Genomic DNA, 8824 nt, shown 5'->3' with positions numbered 1-8824 from the left:
ATATCAGTGCTAAAGATAAGGCTGAAGCATTTGCAACATCCTTCAGCCAGAACTGGGGAGTAGATAATTCATCTTGGCTTCCTCTGGAGGTCCCCAGCATCACAAATGTCACTGTTCAGCCAATTCAATTCTCTCCATGTGATATCAAGAAATGGCGGAATGCACTGGATACTGCAAAGGCAATGGGCCCTGACAATATTCCAGCAATAGTACTGAAGACTTGTGCTCCAGAACTTGCTATGCCTTTAGTTAAGCCGTACCAGTACAGTTACATCACTGGCATCTACCCGACAATGTGGAAAATTGCCCAGGTATGTCCTGTACACAAATGGCAGGATAAATTCAACCCAGCCAATTACCAACTCACCAGTCTACTCTCAACCATCAGTAAAGTGATGGAAGGAGTCATCAACAAGTAGCACTTGCTTAGCATTAACCTGCTCACTGACACTCAACTGCCAGGGTCACTTAGCTCCTGACCTCCTTATGGCCTTGGTTCAAACATGGACAAAACAGCTGAATTCCAGAGGTGAAGTGAGAATGACACCCCTTGACATCAAGGCAGCATTTGACCAAGGGTGACATCAAGGAGCCTTAGCAAAACTGGAGTCAATAGAAAACTCTCCACTGGTTAGAGTCATACCTACTACAAAGGAAGATGGCTGTGGTTGTTGGAGGTCAATCATCTCAGTTCCAGGACATCACCACAGGAATTCCTCCATCTTCAGCTGCTTCATCAATGACCTCCCTTCCATCATAACATCGGAAGTGGGAATGTACACTGATGATTTCCAATGTTCAGCATGAATCACAACAGCTCAGATACTGAAGCAATCCATGACAACTGCAGCAATATCCAGTTTTGGGCTGACCAATGGCAAGTAACATTTATGCCACATAAATTCTAATCAATGAACATCTTTAGCAATAGATAATCTAACCATCACACCTTGACATTCAAAGGCATTACCAAAGTTTAATCTCCCACCAACAATATCCCAGGGTTACCAATGACCAGAAGCAGAACTGGAATAGCCATATGAACACAACAGCTACAAGAACTGGTTAGAGGCTAGGAATCCTGTGGTGAGTAATTCACCTCTTGATTCCCCAAAAACTGTCCACTATCTACATGGTACAAGTCAAGAGTGTGATGGAACACGAGTCATTTGCCTTGATGAGTGTAGCTTCAACAACACTCAAGAAGCTTGATACCCTCCAGGACAAAGCAGCCCTCTTGATCAGGACACCTTCCACAAAAAACATTCACTCCCTACACCACCGTGAATAGTGGCAGCAGCGTGTACCTACTATAGGGTACACTGCAGGAACTCACCAAGGCTCCTTATGCAGCACCTCCCAAACCCATAACCATTGCCATATGGAGGAACAAGGGTAGCAGACATAGAGGAACACCACAATCTGGAAGTTCACCTCCAATTACTCACCATCCTGACTTGGAAATTTATTTCCGTTCCTTCACTGTCGCTGGGTCAAAATCCTGGAACTCCCTCCCTAACAGCACTGTGGATATACCGACACCACATGGACTACAGACATTCAAGAACATAGCTCAATACCACCTTCAGAGGGATCTGGGTGTCCATGTGCATAGATCCCTGAAAGTTGGCACCCAGGTTGATAGGGTTGTTAGGAAGGCGTACGGTGTGTTAGCTTTTATTGGTAGAGGGATTGAGTTTCGGAGCCAGGAGGTCATGCTGCAACTGTACAAAACTCTGGTGCGGCCGCATTTGGAGTATTGCATACAGTTCTGGTCACCGTATTATAGGAAAGATGTGGAAGTGTTGGAAAGGGTGCAGAGGAGATTTACCAGGATGTTGCCTGGTATGGTGGGAAAATCGTATGAAGAAAGGCTGAGGGGCTTGAGGTTGTTTTCATTAGAGAGAAGAAGGTTAAGAGGTGACTTAATAGAGGCAGACAAGATGATCAGAGGATTAGATAGGGTGGATAGTGAGAGCCTTTTTCCTCGGATGGTGCTGGCTAGCACAAGGGGACATAGCTTTAAATTGAGGGGTGAGAGATATAGGACAGATGTTAGAGGTAGGTTCTTTACTCAGAGAGTAGTAAGGGCGTGGAATGCCCTGCCTGCAGCAGTGGTGGACTCGTCAACGTTGAGAGCGTTCAAGTGGTTATTGGATAAACATATGGATGATATTGGAATAGTGTAGATTAGAGGGGCTTTAGATTGGTACCACTGGTCGGCGCAACATCGAGGGCCGAAGGGCCTGTACTGCGCTGTAATGTTCTATGTTCTATGTTCAAGGACAATTAGGGATGGACTTTAAATGCTGGCCTAGCCAATGTCGCCCACATCCCGTAAAATGAATTTAAAAAAACAAATAACTGAATGCAGAAAAGAAAGGCTGAAATTTTCCGTCCTGCTGACAGTATCTTCCAGTTGTGCTGACATCCCCCCCCCCCTCCCCCCACCCTCCGACCCCCACCCCACTGTGGGTTCCCTGGCGGCGAAGGATGCGGAACGTGAAAATCCATTGACAACAGCGGGACCGGAAGATCCCACTGCCATTTAATGGCAGACCGCTTCTGCAAAACATGCTGGGGAGGAGTGCGAAAATTCCTGCCCAATAACTGTAAAGGGTTTTAAAGGAAATAGGCGAGACCATTGGATGTGCCCTGACTATAATCTTCCACAGTTCTCATGATTCAGGAGCCATTCCTTTAGATATAGCTGGAGGACGTAACAGCTCATTTCAGACTTGGGTTCAGACAAGAAGTTTGATATCACAAAAGACATGTCACTCCACTATCTAAGAGGGATGAGAGATGGAAACTAGGGTACTATAGACCAGGTAGCCTAATAAAGTTGTCATGAAATTAAGAGACGATTATTAATGGGGGGGGGGGGGGGGGGTGTTTTCCACTCCTGTTTTCGGGAGGCAGTGCCAAGGGACAATGCCTGGGCAGTGCTAGGGGGTAGTACCAGAGCTTGGCAAGGGGCAGTGTCAGGGCAGTACCCAAGCTGCTCCAGGGATAGTTCCAGGGGGCAAGTTCAGTTGGGATGGGGTGATGTATGGGGTTCTGTGAGGGGGATTGTTGTGTGGGGGTTCTGCATGGGGATTGGATATTCTGTGGGTGGTGGGTGGGGCGGTGATGTTCTAGGATGGGTGGAGGTTCAGGCAGGCTTTTCAAGTGTCGCAGTGTGCGGGAGTGGGATTGTTTGTGGAAGGGTGTTCTATTTTTAATTTTTTATACTGGGATGGTTTTTAGAAATCAGAGCCAATCTTGAAAAAACAAAGTTGTTGGTGGAGTGGGTTCAACTCTCTATTAGGCTAACGATACGGTGGAGTAAGCCTCCTTTGGTGCTAGCAGCTTCGACATCGTTTTCCTGCCATTGCAGCACCTTGCATATTTTAGCGAAAATTTTGCCCAATACCTTGAATTTTTTCAGCTGATCAGAGACAGTAGGGATTTATAAAGGGGTAGGTCATGCCTGATGAGTCTATTTGATTGTTTTGAAGAGGTGACTACGATAACTGACAGGGGAATGTCATTTCTGTATGCACTTCCAGGAGGCATTCAGTGAAGTGCCTCATAATAGACAGTTAGCTAAAGATGAAGCTCAAAGAATTGAAGGTAAATTATTGACCTGGTTAGAAAATTGGTCGAGTGGCAGGAAACAGACAGAGAGTTGGGATAATGGGCAGGTAGTCAAATTGACAGGATGTGATTAATGGTATCCCACAAGGATCTGCAGAAGGGTCTCACCATAGTTATTAATGACGTAGATGATGAGATAAAATACCACCATTCCAGGTTTGCTGGTGACACAAAGATAGGTGGCGTTTTCAGCAATGTAGATGAAAGTATAAGATTACGAAGAGATATTGATAGATGATGTGAATGAGAAAAGCTATGGTAAATGGATTTCAATATAGCCAAATATGAGGTCATCAAAGAAGAGATCAGTGTACTTTCTAAATGGTGTTAAAGCTAGAAACAATGGCGATCCAAAGGGACCTAGCATTCCATCCATACAGATCATGAAAATATCATGAACAGGAACAGAAAATAAACAAAAAGGGTCATTGGAATGCAGACCTTTATGTCTAGATGATTGAATACAAGGGTGTAGAAATTATGCTACTGTTACACAAAGCCCTGGTTAGATCATGCCTGAAGTACTGTGCTCAATTGTGGGTATCATACCTTAGTAAGGATATATTGGCCCTGGAGGGAATGCAGTGTATACTGTATTTAGCAGAATGAGACCTGGGGCAGGATTCTCTGATCTCATTTGTCCCTCCCCTGCTGCCAGTGAAAATGGTGAATTTGGCGCTCAGCCAAAACTCCGTTCACTGCAGCAGCACCAGAGACTCCCAGCCATGGAGAGGTTGGAGATTTTCGCACTGGACTTTGGGGTTAACTTAAGAAGAGCGATTACACCAATGACAGTTTATTACTGAAATTTAGAAGGCATGAGGGTGATTTAATCTAAGTTTTCAAGATACTAAGCAGGAACAGATAGAATAGGTAAAAAATTATTTTGAGTGGTTTGGAAGTCCAGGACAAGGGAACATAATATTAAAAATTAGAGCCAGGCTGCTTGAGAGTGATGTTAGGAACTCTTCTACATATAAAGTGTGGTAGAAATCTAGAACTCTCTTTTGCAAATGGCAGTTGATGCTAGATAAATTGTTAATTTTAACTGAGTTGATGGATTCTTGTTAACCAAAGGCATTAAGAAATATGAGGCAAAGATGGATATGGAATTAAGTCACAGATCAACCATGATTCATTAAATGAAGGAACTGGCTCATAGGGCTAAATGCAGTTGCCCCTCTATATTTTTGTAACTTCCTATAGCCCTTCAACTAACATCCTCCTCCCTCCACCAACCACCCACTCCCCCCATCACACTTACCCCCTTCCCATTCTATCTATACGTTTGACTCTGAGCTATTCTGCACACCCTTTCCATTCATCCTGCTACTCACAGCCATGCTTCCAGTTGCTTGGATCCTATTGTCTGGAATTCCCTCTTAAAACCCTTCACCTCTCCACCTCACTCTCCTTAACTTCAACTTCTTTGCCAAGTTTTGGTAACCTATCCTAATTTCTCCTTTGGCTTGGCATCCCTTTTCTTTACATTTCTTTTAGGCACTTGGGGTGTTTGCTATATTAGAAATGGCATACCAAAGCACATTTTTGAAATGAGGAGGGGAATATTTTTGAAAAAAAGCACAGAATGTAAGAACTTAGAAACTGAAGAAGGTTGTTCACCCCTTCAAACCTGCTCCATCATTCATTTAAATCGTGGTTGATCCATGCCTCAACAATTGTATTTATGTGTCTTTGCCCCTTGTGCCTTGCTATACTTATCCAACAAAAAACTCAGTCTCATTTGTAATAATTTCAACCAGCCCAGCATTGAAAGCTTTACTCATTTCTATCATATTTTGTCTCAAGCAATGGGACTCATTCTATCCATATAATTGGAAGAAGACAGTTAAACTTTTCATTTCTGCTTTTGTGGAGTGTTTCCTGCCGCTCTTAAATTCTATGATCAACCATATGTCTATAATTATAAATCAGATTTCTCCCAAATTCAATCTGTAATCTATGCTGAGTTAGCTGATTTTAGCCAAAGAAGCAGTGCTGACAATGTAGCTTGTCTCAGCATTCCTGGAAGAAGAAAATCAACTTGGGTTTGCTGCGATTTCGATACATTAAATCTTATTCAACGAGCACATCTATTGATGCTTGGCAAGAACGGGATCATTTAGGCTCAGCTAAGATGCCCCCATGTTTAAAATTGTTGCCAACACAATTTTATTCTGAACTCATACGTGAAAAATGAATACTGAACTAAGCGTAACCACTGCCTATCGGGTTGTAGCCCAGGGTTAGTTAGTCACTGCCTCTATAATATGGTGATATAGTTGTACTGTAATGTCACTGGATTAGTAGTCCATTGACTGAGGCTGATACTCTGGGGACTTGGGTTCAAATCCTACCATGGCAGCTGCTGGAATTTAATTCCAATAATGAAATAAATCTGGAATTCATCTTAGACCATGAAACTATCAGCGTCATTAAAACACATTTGTTGTTCTTGTCCAGCCTACATGTTACTCCAGAACCACAGCAATAACTGCCCTCTGATATGACTAGTAAACCACTCAGTTGAAGGGAAATTGGGGATGGGCAACAAATATTTTATTTATTAGTGTTACACGTGGGCTTACATTAACAGCAGCAAATCCCCTAGTCACCACACTCCTGTGTTTCTTCAGGTTCACTGAGGGAGAATTTAGCATGACCACCTACCAGCACGTCTTTCAGAGTGTGGGAGAAAACCGGAGCACCTGGAGGAAACTCACGCAGACACAGGGGAACATGCAAACTCCACACAGTGACCCAAGCCAGGAATTGAACCTGGATCCATGGCGCTGTGAGGCATAAGTGCTAACCACTGTGCCACCGTGCTGTCCTTGTTGGCCTTGCCAGCGATGTCCACATCTCATGAAAGAATAGAGCAGGAAAGCAGATGCTTTGCACAATTGTTCATAACATAGATAGAAGATAAAACAAGTTGTAATGCAAATCCTACATTCATTCAAGAGGATCACTATCCAGAAACTACTTGATTGTGTAGATGATTAGTGAGGATGAAGGTGGTCTTGGTTATGATGTCCCAGTGATTGAGACAGTGAGAAACTGGGATACTGGAAGTCAAAATGGATCTTCCAATAAAATGTTTCAAATTAATATGATTTCCTGCATAACACCCAAATCAACAGCATGCAACCTGTCATGAATGCATATTTTTAAAATGAATGTGTGCACAAAAGATATGAATTTGTAACTTTGAGATAATTGTGTTTTCAGATTGATTCAGAAATGGTGTTTTGCCTTTGAAGAGTTTGAGAAAATAATGGGATCAGCTCAGAAAAGTAAGCAGGACTAGGAAATGTCTGGGGTGACAATGGTGATTTTTTTTTGGGGGGTGGGTGTGTGGGGCTGGGGTTGGTGAAGGAGGTGTTAGACAAGAGTAGCATGAAACTAGGAAAAAGTAACAGGATTGACCACTATAGATTAAAATAAAGCAACCTTGTAATTCTCAGCCTTCATTTTAGTTTTGTTAAAGACAACAACCCAAAAGCAATGTGTGGAGCCCAGCAATATGGGCATGTGTACTATCCAATAGTGCAATTGACCATTGCAGTGGCACAGTGATTAGCACTGCTGCCTCACAGTGCCTCGGGACCCAATCTTGGTCCCAGCCTTGGATGACTGTGTGAAATTTGCATGTTCTCCCTGTGGCTGCATGAGTTTCTTCCGGGTGCTCCAGTTTCCTCCCACTGACCAAAGATGTGAAGGTTAGGTGGATTAGCCATGTTAAATTGCCCCCTGGTGTCCCAAGATGTATAGGTTAGGGATATTAGTGGGGTAAATATGTGGGGTTACAGGGATGGATGTGGACTCGATGGGCCAAACGGCCTCTTTCTGCGCTGTAGGGATTCCATGATTCTATTACCATGTCATTTTCCAGTTGTATATTTCAGTGAGAATGCTGTAGGGAAACTTGCAAATGTCAGATCAGCAGCAAATATAGACGTCTCCACCGCCCACCACAGGATTACAGAAGGGCAAGATGATTTTCTGCCCAATACTTACCCCTGAAGCACACTGCTGAAACAAGTTATCTGGTCATTTATTTCATTCCATTTGTGAAATCAGGCTGTTGTGTTTGTCTACCTTATAACAGTAACTACATTTCAAAAGTATGTTATTGGCTGTGCAGCAATTTAGGACATCACAAGGACAGGATACTATATACACGAGTGTTCTTTCCTTCCTGTGTGGTGTTAATATGCTTCAAATAAGTGGTTAAGGAGTGAGGGGGGGGGGAGAGAGAGAGATAAGTGTATATTTTAATTTCAGGTGTCTGACTGAAATAAGAGTTTCCTGCGAAACAGTCAACACGAACTGAAACGTTAACTTTCTTTCTCTCCACAGACACTGTCTGACCTGCTGAGTATTTCCAGCATTTTCTGTTTCTACAAGACAAACTTTAGTTCCCAGCCTGTTTAAAAAAAGCAAGTGACAACCAAAAGACAATGCATTATTTTTGTTAAGAGAGCAAGTTACACCAAGCAAAAGTGGAAATATACACTGAAACAGTCAAGTCCTCAGTGGCCTGGGAGTGGGGAAGAGGATGATTCAGAAATGCTGATGCACAATTCTTTAAAAGCAGCACTGCAGATGGAAAAATCAATTTCAAAAATACAAACGACATACTGGCTTTTATATATATAGGTATTATATCTGCACCAAGCAATGGGAAGATCACAGTGGGAATATTGTGTTATGTTTTAGACACCATGTTGTAAATTTACTAGGATAGCAGGATGAGAGATTATAGTTGACACAAAGAACACGAAAAAACAAGGGTTGCGTTTGCTGCAGGAGAGAAAGTTAAGGATAACCGTGGTAGATTGTCAAAAGGACAAAACGATGACGGATCATTTCTGCTGGTCTGCGAATCGATAACAAGGAACAAAAAAAGACATTAAGATCAGAAACTTGAAAAGTGTCGTGCACAGGATTATTAGTGTGTGGAATGCAATATCACGAGTGGTTAATTGAGCTGAGTCAGTTTTGACATTGAAGGGGCGGGTGAGGGGAGGGGAGGGGAGGGGAGGGGGTTGTTCAGATAAAGAAGGAAAATGTTTGTAGGGCACAAGCACTGATAGAGGAGGGAATTGGATTAGGGGAGGGGAGGGGAGGGGGTGCTGGCACCTGCACACGGTGTCCAACTAGCATTCACTCGCTAAATTAT

This window comes from Mustelus asterias, chromosome 7 (genome assembly GCF_964213995.1).
Source record: "Mustelus asterias chromosome 7, sMusAst1.hap1.1, whole genome shotgun sequence".
Classification (NCBI taxonomy): Eukaryota; Metazoa; Chordata; class Chondrichthyes; order Carcharhiniformes; family Triakidae; genus Mustelus; species Mustelus asterias.
This window is presented reverse-complemented; position numbering follows the sequence as displayed.